This window comes from Triturus cristatus, chromosome 2_1 (assembly GCF_964204655.1).
Source record: "Triturus cristatus chromosome 2_1, aTriCri1.1, whole genome shotgun sequence".
NCBI lineage: Eukaryota > Metazoa > Chordata > Amphibia > Caudata > Salamandridae > Triturus > Triturus cristatus.
Genome location: NC_140581.1, coordinates 624,985,528 through 625,002,325, shown reverse-complemented (window position 1 = coordinate 625,002,325; position 16,798 = coordinate 624,985,528).

Genomic DNA, 16,798 nt, shown 5'->3' with positions numbered 1-16,798 from the left:
ATCCTGGCTCTGATAATCTGCTGTTTGAGTGTCACATTTCTTTCACAACTAACTAATTTTAAAGGTGAGTTTAGAGTTTGAGAGGGGATGTATGTGGTAACTTAAGAAATTAATAATAGAAATGGAAATTCTTTTTGTTGTAGTTGCGTTTATCATTTTCTGTTTTGGGAGAAATTTAAATGTGAGGAACATGTAAAATAATATGGAGTATGTTTTCACAATAAATTAAGGTGTACTGGAAAAAAAAGAATAGTTTAAGGGTTTGAGGTTGGACTCAGTAATGCAAATACATTCAGCATCACTAAGGCTGGTTGCCCTTGCTGGAGTGTAGGCAGCCACCCAGGTTACACATGGAGGTGGTCTGAAAAAGAAGTTTGGACATGTGCATTTAAGAAAATCGAAAAAAGTGGTTTCATAATGTGTCAGTCTGTAAAAGTGATTTTCACTTGCCCAAAAAAAAAAGAGCAGTAAGTGTGCTTTCAAATTGGCAAAGAAATTTCGTTTTGGGACTAATGTGAAAACATGACTCTGTGTGCAGAGAGGAATTATAGGCAGAGATTTATTGCGTATTGCTCTGGTGATTTCACAGTTGCATTAGATGGAAAGGGGGAGCGATTTTTTGGGGGAAGAAGCAGACTCTTAGCACACACCCATGTGCTTGCCATGTATAATCATGCACAGTATTTACAAGCGAGTGGGGTTTTCAGGTTTCAGTCTGTAATGCAAATACATTCAGCATCACTAAGGCTGGTTGCCCTTGCTGGAGTGTAGGCAGCCACCCAGGTTACACATGGAGGTGGTCTGAAAAAGAAGTTTGGACATGTGCATTTAAGAAAATCGAAAAAAAGTGGTTTCATAATGTGTCAGTCTGTAAAAGTGATTTTCACTTGCCCAAAAAAAAAAGAGCAGTAAGTGTGCTTTCAAATTGGCAAAGAAATTTCGTTTTGGGACTAATGTGAAAACATGACTCTGTGTGCAGAGAGGAATTATAGGCAGAGATTTATTGCGTATTGCTCTGGTGATTTCACAGTTGCATTAGATGGAAAGGGGGAGCGATTTTTTGGGGGAAGAAGCAGACTCTTAGCACACACCCATGTGCTTGCCATGTATAATCATGCACAGTATTTACAAGCGAGTGGGGTTTTCAGGTTTCAGTCTGTAATGCAAATACATTCAGCATCACTAAGGCTGGTTGCCCTTGCTGGAGTGTAGGCAGCCACCCAGGTTACACATGGAGGTGGTCTGAAAAAGAAGTTTGGACATGTGCATTTAAGAAAATCGAAAAAAGTGGTTTCATAATGTGTCAGTCTGTAAAAGTGATTTTCACTTGCCCAAAAAAAAAAAGAGCAGTAAGTGTGCTTTCAAATTGGCAAAGAAATTTCGTTTTGGGACTAATGTGAAAACATGACTCTGTGTGCAGAGAGGAATTATAGGCAGAGATTTATTGCGTATTGCTCTGGTGATTTCACAGTTGCATTAGATGGAAAGGGGGAGCGATTTTTTTGGGGAAGAAGCAGACTCTTAGCACACACCCATGTGCTTGCCATGAATAATCATGCACAGTATTTACAAGCGAGTGGGGTTTTCAGGTTTCAGTCTGTAATGCAAATACATTCAGCATCACTAAGGCTGGTTGCCCTTGCTAGAGTGTAGCAGTCTGGACATGGGCTTTTTAAAAAATCTGAAAAGTGGTTTCATAATGTGACAGTTTGTAAAAGTGATTTTCACTTGCCCAAAAAAAAGAGCAGTTAGTGTGCATTCAAATTGGCAAAGAAATTTCGTTTTGTGACTAACGTGAAAACATGACTCTGTGTGCATATAGGAATTACAGGCAGAGATGTCATGATTGAGATAGATAATTTTCGAAAACTAGAACCATTTTTAATGCAATTAAAAAAAAATTTAAATGAATAAATATTTTTTTGAGTGGGTATGGTAAGTCAAAAATATCATGGTCCCTTTTTTCCACTTCTCCACAATCACATTTTCAGTTTTTAATTGTAGTCTCTCAAGGACCTTGTAATGTGATAATTGATTTTTAGTGTTTTTAAAAAAATAAAAAAAAAGTACGCGCACCGTACGCGTACGGTAAAAAAAAAAAAAAAAAGTTTTTAAAAACATGTAAAAAAAAGATGAAAGATAAGGTTGGCTCTTAAAAGAACCGTTGTGTTCATGCAGGGACAGAGGAAAGAAAGCATGGAAAAATTAGTCTCTGTGACAAGTGTGCTGATCTATTTTGTTGTTCACTAGGGAAACACTGGTCTCCCTATGACAAATTAGATCATGACAAGAGGCACATCGAATATCAACCCTCAGAAAACGAGGGTTAATTTCCAGAGGGCCAGCAGAAGGAGATGCTCCCCCCACAGATGAAGGGCTCACCTGACCTGCAGAAGAAGGAGTCAGCCCTGCAGATGATGGTCCAGGCTGAGCTGCTGTGGATGTACTTGCTTGTCTTTCTGAAGAGTTACCTCCAAAAAGATGACCATGTGTCCTTCTGTGTACATCCTGGAGGTGTCTCTTCATGGTGTGATTCCCAAAGGAATACTTCCTGTCAGGATTACCTCTAGAAAGTACACGCTGACACAGCCTGCAAGTTACTAAGGGTGCATTCACCTTTTGCTGGCCTTCAGGAAAAGTAAAATAATCCCATACATAAGAGGGCTTTTGTTTCCTCGATCTCTGCCTCAAGACAGTGCTGCTAGTGCTAGCCTCACTCTCAGAAGAGCTCTGCTGTTCTGCCATCGTATCCCAAAGACAAACCAGCTCCTTCTCCCAAGGGATCACAAGCAGAAATGAGGGGAATGGGTGTGGTGTAGGAGAGTTCTAGAACTGAAAGTAGTTTCAACCAATCAAAAGTTGTGTTTCATGATCACATGACCTACCGTACGCTTACGGTACGCTTACGGTACGCTTACGGCAAAAGTGCGCATGCGCGTAAAAAAGACACGCGCTTGCGCGCATGCGCATAACAGTCACTACCCGACACTTCCGCGTAACGTGCGCGTGTAGCGTACACGCGTACGCGTCCCACGCGGAGGACACGCGGCTACGCAAATTGCGTAACTCTACGCAAACAGCGTAGATAAATTGCGGACGTTGCGTAAACCGTACGCTTACCGTGAGCTTACGGTACGCGTACTAAAAAAAAAATTAAAAAAAAGGAAAAAATGTATTGCTAATAAATTTTACATGTTTATTTTATAAAATATATTAAAAAAAACATATTATAGAATTTTAAAAATTTAACCATAGTCTTTAAAAAAGGATAGAAAATTAAAATAAAAATATGTTTAAAAAAATAGAAGAAAAAAAACAAAATTAGCATTTAAAAAACCTTGCAAATTCACTGAAAAAACCATGGGTTTCACACACGTTATAGTTAGGACTTAGCATTTAAAAAACCTTAGAAATTCAGTGAAAAAACCATAGGTTTCACACACGTTATAGTTAGGAATTAGCATTTAAAAAACCTTAGAAATTCAGTGAAAAAAACCATAGGTTTCACACATGTTATAGTTAACTGGACATTTTACTCGTAAAAAACCATTGAAATTGCCCCGTTATAGTTAGTTCAGCTAACTATAACTCGCGCGCCCGCAATGCACTGCTGATGACGTCACATATTACATCACTCATGACATGGTCAGTGACATCACTCATGACATCACTGATGGCACTGAGGGCACATTTTGAGTGACTTCTCAAATCCTCTTCTATTTCATTAAAGAATTCTGACATGCAGACTGAAACATGCACTTTCAATACCAGCAGCAGACTTCCCTGGTGAGCAGTAGCTTTACTACAGTGATCTAATGAGCAACTAGAGTGCTAACATTCTGAATTTATGGCAAATGTGTGACACATCTGAATGCCTTCTTCACTGAATCAAAGTAAAAATCTGACAGTATGCCTACTGAGGAGACTGCAGTAAATGAGGAAATTAGGAAACTTCATAACAAGTCTCCCAAGATGGCCACCGGAGACAAAAGAGCCCAAATCTAGCACAAATATCACCGAGATGTAGCCCAAGTATAGCCCAATGACAGAAATCCCAGAGTGTTTTAAAGAACAACTAGAGCGCTAACAGTCTAACTTATGACAAAGGTATGGCACACCTGCAGCCATCTTGATTGGAATAAAGTGGTAACATTTAAAACATTTAATTTGCAAAGGAACAAAATGAGGGGGTTCATTTTGCCATAGAAATTATGACTAGTGCTTTAGAAAGAAAACTTAGGGCACATTTTGACTTCTCAAATCCTCTTCTATTTCATTAAAAAGTTCTGACATGCAGACTGAAACATGCACTTTGAATACCAGCAGCAGACTTCCCTGGTGAGCAGTAGCTTTACTACAGTGATCTAATGAGGAACTAGAGTGCTACCATTCAGAATTTATGGCAAATGTGTCACATCTGAATGCCTTCTTGATGGAACCAAAGTAAACAAGCATTGAAAATGCAATAGGTCTCGCCCTCGTTTAAGTTAAAGCAATTCTGTTTGTAATTAGGTGGCTTTTTAGCTTTGCTTTTATTAGTGTTTTTCAAAATTTCATGTAAATAACATGCATATCTGTATATGTATGCATGCATTTATATTTGTATTTATATATATATGTTTATATATGTATGTAAATAATATATACACATACATATATATAAATGCATATATGTGCATATGTGTGCGTGTAGAGAGAGGTAGAGAGAGGTAGAGAGGTAGAGGGAGAGAGGTAGAGAGTAGTAGAGAGAGAGGTAGAGAAAGGTAGAGAGGTAGAGAGTAGAGGATGAGTAATAGAGAGTATAGAGTAGAGAGAGAGTAGTAGACAGAGTAGTAGAGAGTAGTAGAGAGAGTAGCAGAGAGTGAGTAGTAGAGTAGTAGTGAGTAGTAGAGAGTGAGTAGTAGAGAGTAGTAGTGAGTGAGAAGTAGAGAGTAGTAGAGAGTAGTAGAGAGTGAGTAGTAGAGGGTGTAGTAGAGAGTAGTAGAGAGTGAGTAGTAGAGGGAGTAGTAGAGAGTGAGTATTAGAGAGTGAGTAGTAGAGAGTAGTAGAGAGAAAGTAGTAGAGAGAGTGAGTAGTAGAGAGTAGTAGAGAGAGTAGTAGAGAGTAGTACAGAGTGAGTAGTAGAGAGTGATTAGTAGAGAGTAGTGGAGAAGTAGAGAGTGAGTAGTAGAGAGTAGTAGAGAGTGAGTAGTAGAGTGAGTAGTAGGGAGTAGTAGGGAGTAGTAGAGAGTGAGTAGTAGAGTGAGTAGTAGAGTGAGTAGTAGAGAGCAAGTAGCAGAGAGTGTGTAGTAGAGAGAGAGTAGTAGAGGGTGAGTAGTAGAGAGAGAGTAGTAGAGAGTAGTAGAGTAGTAAAGAGTGAGTAGTAGAGAGTGAGTAGTAGAGAGTGAGTAGTAGAGAGTGAGTAGTAGAGAGTAGTAGAAAGTGAGTAGCAGAGAGAGTAGTAGAGAGTAGTAGAGAGTAGTAGAGTGAGTAGTAGAGAGTGAGTAGTAGAGAGAGAGAGTAGTAGAGAGTGAGTGGTAGAGAGTAGTAGAGTGAGTAGTAGAGTGAGTAGTAGAGAGAGTAGTAGAGTGAGTAGTTGAGAGTGAGTAGTAGAGAGTAGTAGAGAGTAGTAGAGAGTAGTAGAGAGTGAGTAGTAGAGAGTGAGTAGTAGAGAGTGAGTAGTAGAGAGAGTAGTAGAGAGGGAGTAGTAGAGAGAGAGAGTAGTAGAGAGAGAGTAGTAGAGAGTAGTAGAGAGTGAGTAGTAGAGTAGTAGAGAGTGAGTCATAAAGAGTAGTAGAGAGTAGTAGAGAGTGAGTAGTAGAGAGTGAGTAGTAGAGAGTAGTAGAGTAGTAGAGAGTAGTAGAAAGTGAGTAGTAGAGAGTGAGTAGTTGAAAGTAGTAGCGAGTGAGTAGTAGAGAGTGAGTAGTTTAATTTAAAAGGAACACAATGAGGAGGTTCATTTTGCCATAGAAATTATGATTAGTGAGGAAAAAAGAAAAATTAGGGCACATTTTGAGTGACTTATCAAATCCTCTTCTATTTCATTAAAAAATTCTGACATGCAGACTGAAACATGCACTTTCAATACCAGCAGCAGACTTCCCTGGTGAGCAGTAGCTTTACTACAGTGATCTAATGAGCAACTAGAGTGCTACCATTCAGAATTTATGGAAAATGTGGGACACATCTGAATGCCTTCTTGATGGAATCAAAGTAAACAAGCATTGAAAATGCAATAGGTCTCGCCCTCGTTTAAGTTAAAGCAATTCTGTTTGTAATTAGGTGGCTTTTTAGCTTTGCTTGTATTAGAGTTTTTCAAACTTGCATGTACATACCATGCATATGTATGCATATATGTATATGTTTGCATGAATTTATATTTATATAGATATGCAGATTATATTTATATGTTTATATATTCACTGAAAAAACCATAGGTTTCACACACGTTATAGTTACGAATTAGCATTTAAAAAACCTTGCAAATTCACCTAAAAAACCATAGGTTTCACACATGTTATAGTTAGCTGGACATTTCACTCGTAAAAACCAATGAAATTCCCACGTTATAGTTAGTGCAGGCAACTATAACTCACGCGACCGCAATCCTCTGCTGATGACGTCAGATATTACATCACTGTATTTAGACACTTATTTACCCATGTCTTCTTCCATTAATCTTTAGTTATACATATATTACAAATATTTATTTTTCATAAAGACACATATGTCATCAGTGATGTAATATCTGACGTCATCAGCAGAGGATTGCGGTCGCGTGAGTTATAGTTGCCTGCACTAACTATAATGGGGGAATTTCATTGGTTTTTTACGAGTGAAATGTCCAGCTAACTATAACATGTGTGAAACCTATGGTTTTTTAAGTGAATATATATATATATATAGATATATATATCTATATATATATATATATAGATGTAGATATATAGATATATATATATAGATAGATAGATATATGCTGAAAAACAATATGGTTTTTGTTTTTTTAATGATGTCAGTGTGAAATGATATATTTTTAGGTATTTATGTACTTGCCTTTATAAGTCTTGGGAAAAACTATTTTTGTAACTGATATTTTTGACACCATATTTCTGTATCACAATTTTGTTGTGATTGATAATATATCAGTGATCCGTATTAACATATTATACCATTTAATGACCAAATAGTCACCAAAATTACAAAAATTGGTTCAGAGAAACAAGAGGGATGATTTTTAATAGTTCTTGAAATTTCTAGCGCCAAAAAGTGCAAACGATGGATATCTATTTGCACTAGATCGGGATGATGCCAGAAGCTAAGGCCGACCACAATGGAGCTTGGGAAGGCTGCAGGGATCATGTTTGTCCAGTTGAAAAGTTTACCTCCAGACTTAGGGGTCGATTATGATGCCGGTCGGATAGCATTCCAACCGAATCGGTCTCGGAATGGTTTCCGACATCATCAGATCTGGGGAGTCCGACCAACCGATTACAATGCATCCAGAAGCATCCGGATGCGATTCAGTAGGACTCCCATTGACTTCAATGGGAGCCTGTGTTCTGACCGAATACACAGGCTCACATTGAAGAAAGGCGTGGCTGGGGGAAATGGTGCACCCTGTGGCGGGCACCCATTGGTGCCTGCCACAAAGTGCATGGCTGGAAAGGGGGTCTCTCGGGTACCCCCACGGGCCCAATTCAGAAGGCGCCAGGTGAAGGGGGGTCTGCTAGGGGCCCCAAAGTGAGATTCCAGCAGCCGATCTGAGTCGGAACAACCAATTTGGAAAGGCTGTCCAAATCTGACATCGTAATCGGTCGGTCAGAAAGCTTCAAAGTCATTCGGAAATGTGGCCCGTAGACACACACGATTCGGCTCCGAATGACTCGAACTTACGAATGCCGTCTGGTTTGGATTCGGAACCGATTCGGAAAGTCCGAACATCGTAATAGGTCGTTCAGAAAGGTTTCCAAAATGGACAGAAACAGGGCTTCCAAATCCGATTCGGCAGACCCGAATCCAATTCGCAGACCTGAATCCGATTCAGAGCCTTTCCAGAAGGCATCATAATCGACCCCTTGGTCTTTTTCTTAAGGAATTTTCTACTCAGTGGACAGGCTTCAAAATTGACAGAGTGCTAAACGACGTCAAGTGCTGCTTAGCATTGGTAACGGTGAAATCCTCGATGATGGGACTTAAAAACTTTTCTGGAAGTGAAGCTTCTCCTCAAATTGCAACTTCTTGTACCACAAACTCCTCATGCTGCATATCTGTGTGGCATTTGAAAAGGATTTATTTGCATGTTACAGTATCTCCAGGGCATCTCATATCCATTTTAAAGCATTTAATATGAATTTCAACATGTCACATTCCTTTCAAAGCATGTCATCATCATTGTAATGTATACCCTTTTCATTACAACAGGTGTCATACTTATTTCAACACGTCTTGTTCTTTTCATTGCGTGCCCCATTTATCTTCAGGGGTTCATATAATCTTCAGGGATTGTCCTATTCATTTTAATGCACATTGCACTCATTTTGGCACATGCCATAATTCATTTCAAAGGATACCATTTTTATTTCAAAATTTGTCATATTAATTTCAATATTTGTCACACTCATTTCAATTTATGCTAGTCTCACTTCATAATGCGTCCTGTTCTTTTCAATGCATGCTATATTTGTTTAAGCAAATGATATACCCATTTTTACTGTATGTCATATTAATTTTAAGGCAAGTCAAATTCTTTCTAACAGAGGCCATATTACTTTGAATGCATGCCATGTTAATTTCATTGCATGTCATATTCATATCTGCATGAGCCATATTTATATTATTCCATGCCATATTCCTTTGATAAGGATTCATATTCATTTCAATGTATATTATCATTCTTTCAATGTATGTGATATTTTTTACAATGCGTGTCATATTAATTTCACCACATGTTATATTTATTTATGCACATACCATATTGATTATAGCTATGGTGGAATTTCTTTTAATGTGTTTTATATAATTTCAATGCATCTCAAACTCATTTCAACAGATCATACTAATTTCAAAGTGTGTCATTTTCCTCTTTATGCATGCTATATTGATTTCAATGCATGTCACATTAATTTGAGCGTAGGTTGCAATCATTTTAACACTTGTCATACTAATTTCAGTGAATTTTCATAATTATTTGAACATGCTTCATATTCATTCAACATGGATTATATTCACTTCATATTAATATTCATAATTCTTACTATGCATTATAGTCATTTTAAAGTGTGTCACATTCATTTCAATGTAAGTTATATTTATTTCAATGTGGGTCAAGGTCATTTCAACACCTGTCAAATTTATTGAAATATGTATAGTGTCCATTCCAATTTGTATCATATTTTCTCACCTTGCATAGTATGCATTTCAAAATATATATGTTATACCATGTGCCATATTCATGTCAACAAAGGTTACATTTATTTAAATGTGTACTATTTAATTTCAACATGTGTCATACATCTCATAAAACATGTCAGCTACTTCAGCAAATATCATATTCTTTTTAATGTAAGTTACATTAATTTCAGTGTTGGCTATATTCTTTTCAGTGAGGGCCATATTGACTTCAGCATCGTTGACATATATCTGAGTGTATGTTGTATTCATTTTGGAACTTGTGTTATTATTAGCATGTACTAGGTAAAGTCTTTATTCTGTTACATATCATAATCATTTTGCTACATAGTGTATTCTACATAGTAGATTCGAACTGCCATGTATCATATTGGTTTTGAAATATGTTAAATTCATTCTGGTTTGCATTGTACTCTTTTTTGCTGCTTGCTATATTTCAGGGACTGTAATATTTGTAGAGCTGCAATTTTAACATGAACAGCTTCCCATAACTTCTCTTCCATTTCCTCTTCACACTTGCATTATGCCTAACTGTATTCTGCTGGACTCGCCAGCTAATCTCTCTGTCGACTGTGCTGATTTCATCAGCTTCCTACACAGGATTTAAGGGAGTCACACTGGCAATGGACTGTTGAAGATAAGATGCACTTTTATTAAACTGCATTATTCATGGACCTGAAATAGATCTGCTGCACGGCTTGTAGAGTCCTGAGAAGTGGATAAGGAATTCATGGCCCACATTCAGAAGAAAGCCGTAGTTATGCCTTAGATTAGCCCAGTTACACTCCTCTGCCGTTCGAAAGTGGATTTTACACCTGTTATAAATAATGCTTCTCATAAAGACATTAGATTTTCAGGTAAATAACAAGGAATATTGAAATTGTGTTGGTGTCTAGTGAGTGCATTTGTTTGCATAATCTTTTGGGTTTCAAGCATCCAAAGGGTACCGTTGAACACGCACAAAACAGCACCACACACACTGGAGTTGTGCACCTTGCTTCACATAACAATATTCACATCCAACTCTACTAAACGTTTGTGCGAGTGCTCGTTCTATGCAGCACAACATAAAAGATAGAATCTATTGACTAACCATTGAAAAGGTCCTTGTGTTCAGCCCAAAACTGCATTGCATTGCACAAATGCACAGACAAACTTTTGCAAATTTCGGCCTCAGGTCCTTGTACAGAAACTAATAGATACCAATGTGGAGCCCAGCGCTAGACACAAACATCCAAGGACAATCAGGTTTGCCTGTCATTCAATAACTTCTACCTTTGCACCTGCCTCTTTCAGAGGGGCAGACTTTCCACAAGGTGAGCAGTTCAAAATTGCATACACACTCTTGGGAACCTCATGTCCCACATAAAGAGCTGGGGCACAGGATGCACATGCACACTCCTTATTGGCATTGGTTGTTAATGCATTACAGACTGTACATGTGTATACTTCTGGCTTTCCTTTAGAAGGTGGCTTTGAAATGTAGCGTGTGACAGGACCTCCTAATGAATGAATCTGGTGGGTATCTTAATGCCTAAAAGGCCACCCCACCCCCTCCGGGGTACTTGTGAGTTGTTGGTTGTGAGGGGGGAATGTACCATATCCCCTAGGGGCATATTTGCTCTGTGCATCCTTCTTTAACATACACAGGCAAAGGTGCATGCTTCATGTGCACTGGGATGAATCCCATTCCAAATGACAAAATGCGCATTTTATGACTTGACTACTGTACACTGTTTCTGATGGGCAGGAGCCAAAATGGTGTGTTAAATAGAGAAAATCTTCAAATCATACACTCATTAATGACTACGTAAGTAACTACCCATAAAGAGCTGCAGGAGCAACAATTTGAAACATAGAAAATACACTAGGAACATATGCAGGTACGTTCTATAAGGATTACATGCTGGGTGGATGCATGTACAGTGCTGGTGGGCCAAGGCTGCATTAGAAGATGGATTCTGCCTTCTTTGTATAACAGCCATCCCACCTCTGGCACCAACTGAAAGGGGAAGGATAGCCTGGTGCCTTAGGATGTACTTTTATTTGATGAGGGTAAACCAGGTCAAAATATATATTGCTGTTACTGTTGTCAGCTGTTACTCCTTAAGTGTTCATCCAAAACTAAAATATATAGCTCTTGGGTCCTCTTAGATCAGAGATGGACACACACTGGATAAAATCACTCCTTTTCTATGAGTGCTTTTCTCATGTAAAGATTCTGGTAAGCACCAGACACATAAAACACTGAGGCACTAGCTAGCAGATCATACTGTTATGTTATTAAAATTGAGGACTGTGTAAACTTCAGACTGCAGGTATAACACCCGCAGTGGCAATAAGTACAATGCATCTGCACCGTAAGTTTCAGTCTCACCATACCGCTTCTAGAAGACCCCCTGTAAGTGGTGGACTCCAAACAGGTTAGGGCGTATCAATGCCCCAGACACAAGTTAGTTTTACCCATCATTATTTAGCTATGGTAACACTGTTATTATACAATGCTCTCAACTGTCTTTTTGCCTAATGAATCTCTTGATGTAATCATGAGCTTTTAGCACAGCAATGGAGCACAAACCCTCATTCATTGTGTGTATGTCTATGACTACATTGCCCATAATTTACCATCTGTGGTTTTTGGATCATCTACATGGACCATCCAGATATTTCTGGGTAAGGGTGTGTTGCATGTTTGTAGACACCAGGTTTAAGGGCTGAAATGTTGGCATAGTAGAAGTAGTGTGCTTACCTGCTGATGGAGGATGGTCAGATTTGTCCAGGTTCCCAATTCCAGTGACTGCCTCATGCTCAAGGATCATCTCAACCATGGCCTCTTTTGTTGAGGACGGGGAACATTTGAGGGACTACCTCTAGTTGCCTGAGGGTCCTAAAGGCATGTTGCCATCCTCTCTTTGGCACGAGACCACAAGTCATACCAGCACTTCTGGATTTCTTCTACAGAACGGTCAGCCACCCCCAGGGCAATGATCCTCCTTTGCATGTCCTTCCATATCTTCCTTTTTTGTAACTCAGCCATGGTCATGGAGGCACGATAGAATAGCTGGTTTTGGTTGTTATGACATTCCTCAATTAAAATTTAAATTTCAAGTTCCTTTTCAGAGAACTTTAATTTCCTCCTTCTCTTCTCTGCTACCTTCTCAGACTGGTGGTTAGCCATTTATAAGGATGGTTTGGATGTTCTTGGGCTCCTCTGCTCTTTTTTTGTGTTGCAGGACTACCCACTGCACTCTGGCTGCTCTTCAGGCTTTTCCTGGGCCAGCACTTCCCATGTTTTGGGGTCCTTCACCTGCAACAGGGAGCAGTCTCTAATTGCAACCACAAATTGCAACAGCTGTCGCTATTTGCGACTGGATGCCGGCTTGCTATTAGCAATTTCAGTATTTACAATGCAACTCATTGGCAACTGCTATTTTGGACTGCATTTGACCATACATCAGATTTTGCAACTCTCTATTGCGAGTCGCAAAATCTGGAGGTCATACATGTGCCCCTTAGTGCCTATTCCAGATTTGCAACCCGCGCTCCTGCATGCCAGAGGTTTGCGGATGTTTCCTTTGCTTGAGGGACCTGACCAACATTCCCCACTGCCAATAGGTGTCAGATCTGGTGCTGAAAGAGACACCATGAATGCTGTATAGGACTGAGGCTTCCTGCCTGATACAGCCCTGATCGCATTCCCCCTGGACAGAGAACTCGTCAACTTTCACCCCCAGGCCTGCCTGCCTGCCTGGGGATTAGTCAGCAGGGTCTGCCAGACAATTGCTCACTCCCAGATGCATCTGCATGGAGCTGGAGGGAGGACTGGTGTGATGGGAGGCAGACTGAAGAGTATACCAGATGGCCACATGGGGCCTCATTGTCACTGAGCTTAATGCCAGGGCCCACTGGAAGATGGGCTTCCTGCACCCTTGCCTGGTCCAAACAAGCCCTCCCCACCAGCGCTAACTAGCCATCCAGAGGTTACAGAGTAGGAGTCCAGATAGGAGCACTCTTCGCACTGGGGCCTACCTGCTCTCCAGGTACTGCAGTAACCTGGAGTGAGTGAGCTGCCTTTCCTGCCTGTGCAGGGAGTTCTGCAAGCGACAAAGTGGATTAGGTAAAGGTTTTTTGATGAGTTTTAGAGCCAGGTATTTGTTTCGTGTTGGAAAATAAGCACAAATGGTACCATGCGCAGCGCAAGAGGTCTCTGCTTCTTTCTGTCACTCACGTAGATGTTCTACCCGAGTGGCAGCTTCCTAAACACAAACGTAAGGTTTCTGAACACAAGCAGTTGCAGCCAACCGTGACCGCCCATGTTAGGAAATCTCGCCAGGAGGTAACCTTGTCTATGATTTTCCTCACTTGCCAACTTAATGTTGGTGAGTGAGAACAAGGAATAATCTCCGCTCCGTGGAGCGGAGTTTTTTGGAACTCCACGTGTAATGCAGAGTTCGGATTGGGAAAAACTCCATAAACTCAGTGAACAGAGTGGAATTTCACACCCAGGCGTACCCTGGGGCCACCTCTGACAACAACAGGGTGTCAGATATGAACATTTTCCTCAAGGAAATTTTGGCCACTGGTGCTACCCTTTCTACACTGGATCAAAAAATTATGGATCTCACATTAGAGGTGAAATCCATGCAGCAAGAGATATACTCTATACGTACCCGCCTGCATAAGGTGCATTGCAGGCTGGGTGAGGTGGAGTCCAGCTGCATCTACCTACTGGAGTGGGGTCGGTATATTGAATTTCTACACCATAAAGTGATCGACCTTGAGGACAGAGCACAGAGACAACTTCCAGATTTACAGGCTTTCAGAACTGGGCAAAACATTCTGATATATTGGGTTATCTCAGTAAAATTATCCTTGAGCTACTCCTTCTACACTTGTACAAACCACTGCATTTTCAGAGAGCCCATCAGGTATTTTCCCACCGGGCCTCTTAATCCATAATTCCATGACCTATCATAGCCTGTGTGCTCCACTACCAGTGAACTTGGGCCATACTCATGGCAGCAAGGAGCTGTTTATCTCCCTACTATTGACAGAAGCTGGGTCTCCTTCTAGGCTGACTTTTCCACAGCCACCAATGCCAGGAGCAAGAGGTTCTTGGCACTCTGCAGTTATTTGAAGTACAAGGACATCAATCATGGATTACTGAAACCTGCAAGGATGGTGGTGACCATCAATAGGAAGATGTGGTAGTTCACTGACCCAGGGGACCTTGAGATGTCCAATTATGGAAAACTCTGTGATGGACATGGCCTCCAATGACACATCTGTGACTCTGCATAAAGAGTCGCAGAAGTGTCATTGTGACTCAATTGAAGCCCTATAGACAACACAGCCACAGGCACATGGGGAAATCTGAGGAGAGAATTGGATCAGGCTGGCCTGCACTAGGTGGTGGAGGTGCTACACAAGGACAGAGACAGGGACAAATTGAGATCCCCCCTGAAACAGTGAGTGACAGATTCTGGAGTTGGGCAAGATACCTGATCATATAATTTGCCTATAAATCTCTTGGTCATTCATTGTTTCTTATTCATTGCAAAGTCTCTGTTATCTCTCACACACTGCTCTCTACTCATTACCCTTTTTGTTTTTACCAAGTTACCTGTTTTGCTTACACCCCGTTGAATGGATTGTGTGGTGGGTGACAGCCTTGATATGTGTCAGTTTTGTGGACCCACCTTCTGGCTATGCCTGGTTTGTCACTCCCCTTTGGCATTATAGTCACATCACAGAGGGTCTCCATCCATTTACAGAGATCTGCTACAGCTTGTGGCTGCAGCCACTCATCAAGGCCCATGGCCCCTACCTACATACCTAACGCTGGGTACAGATGGGGGTGATGCCCTGGCTCCACTGACACAAGACCAAGCTCAGAACCCAAAGTCAGAGGACTCCCTTTCTTGTGGTTTCCAGCTCACTCTCCCCTCACTTAGGACATTTTCCCCTCTCCTCTTTCCTCCTCTGGTGGGACCATTCACTCCATTTCCCAGGGTTTTTCTTTCGGCATCTACTGGGTCCTTTGCACAGTTTTATATGCCACATATGCCCACTGACCCTGACTCTATGAATGTTAATGGAATGTCCCATTACATCAAGTGAAAGAAGATACTGCATTAACTCAATTCGAAGCACACTGACATAGCAGACACACTCCTCTCTCAGGTGGAATCTTCCAAGCTGAAAAGAGAATGTGTGCGCTCTGTCAGCAGTAGTAGTGGCCTCCTCCTTGAGGAGCTGCTCTATGAAATGCCTGGTAGTTATCCAATAGAGAAAAATCCTACATGCAAGGTTCATGTGGACACCATCATGATCGTTCTGTACCATCCAATTGCTTTCATAACTGCAGCAAATATCATCATCCCTTCTTGTCAGAAATGTAGTTACTCGTACTTGATCACAATTGTTCTTTACTCTAAGATGACCAGCAGGTGAATGCCTGAATTAGCCAGCAGCTTCAAGAAGGCATAGTGCACCCAATGTCAAGGACCAGAGAACCAGGCTGTGATCTGTGAGCCCCACATCCGGGATCTCGCAGCGTGCGACGTGCAGCAATGACCGATCATGGAGTAGGTAACAATCTATACATGACTGGGTGCTACACTTGTTGGACTACAAAATCAACTCATAAAAGAGAGAGCCTCTAACTTTATCTCAATCCTCCATGGCTGACTGTGTTCATGGCTACGACATGCGTGGGTCTCATTAGGGCTCCGTTAGTTGTGTGTCAGAATTAATGCTAATCTGTCGTGTATGGTGGAAGATAACCTCCTCCCATTAATAGAGCAGGATTACCCGAGGTGGGCACACCTTAACCTCTCCCTGTAGGGAATAGCTCAGACTATTAAAATTAGAGTGGTTCCCTGATTCCACTCTCTCTGTGGTATGCTCCTTCTGCAAGCCTCAAGGAAGTTACTGGCAGGTATTAAGTCTATATCAGAGCCTATATCTGGAGCAGCCTGAACCGAGAAACCAAACGTCCCTTCTCTGTGCTGACAAGAAAGCTTGGGGCTTGTGACTATCACATATGCAATTATACAGCCTAGCCTCCCCCCTAATCCAGCTGACTGCATACCTGGGCCCACATTGTGAGGCTCCTTTATGGGTGAAACTCAAACCTAAGGTCCTCAACGCCCCACATTCCTCCTTCCTGGTATATTTGACCACCTCTGACCAGGTAGTGGCATTCAACCCTGTCCTTGCAACTTTGGCGGAGTCTTGTAAAGAAGCTGTTAGAAACTGGGTTACTGGTTGACTGGAGTGTGAGCCCTGGTCAAGCAGAAACCATAGTCCCAGTCAGGGTAAGGCAAAAGCAATCCCCAAATCAATCTGTGCTCAGGCCCCCGGTAGCTTAGCACAGAGCAGTTAGGCTTAACTTAGAGTAAATATG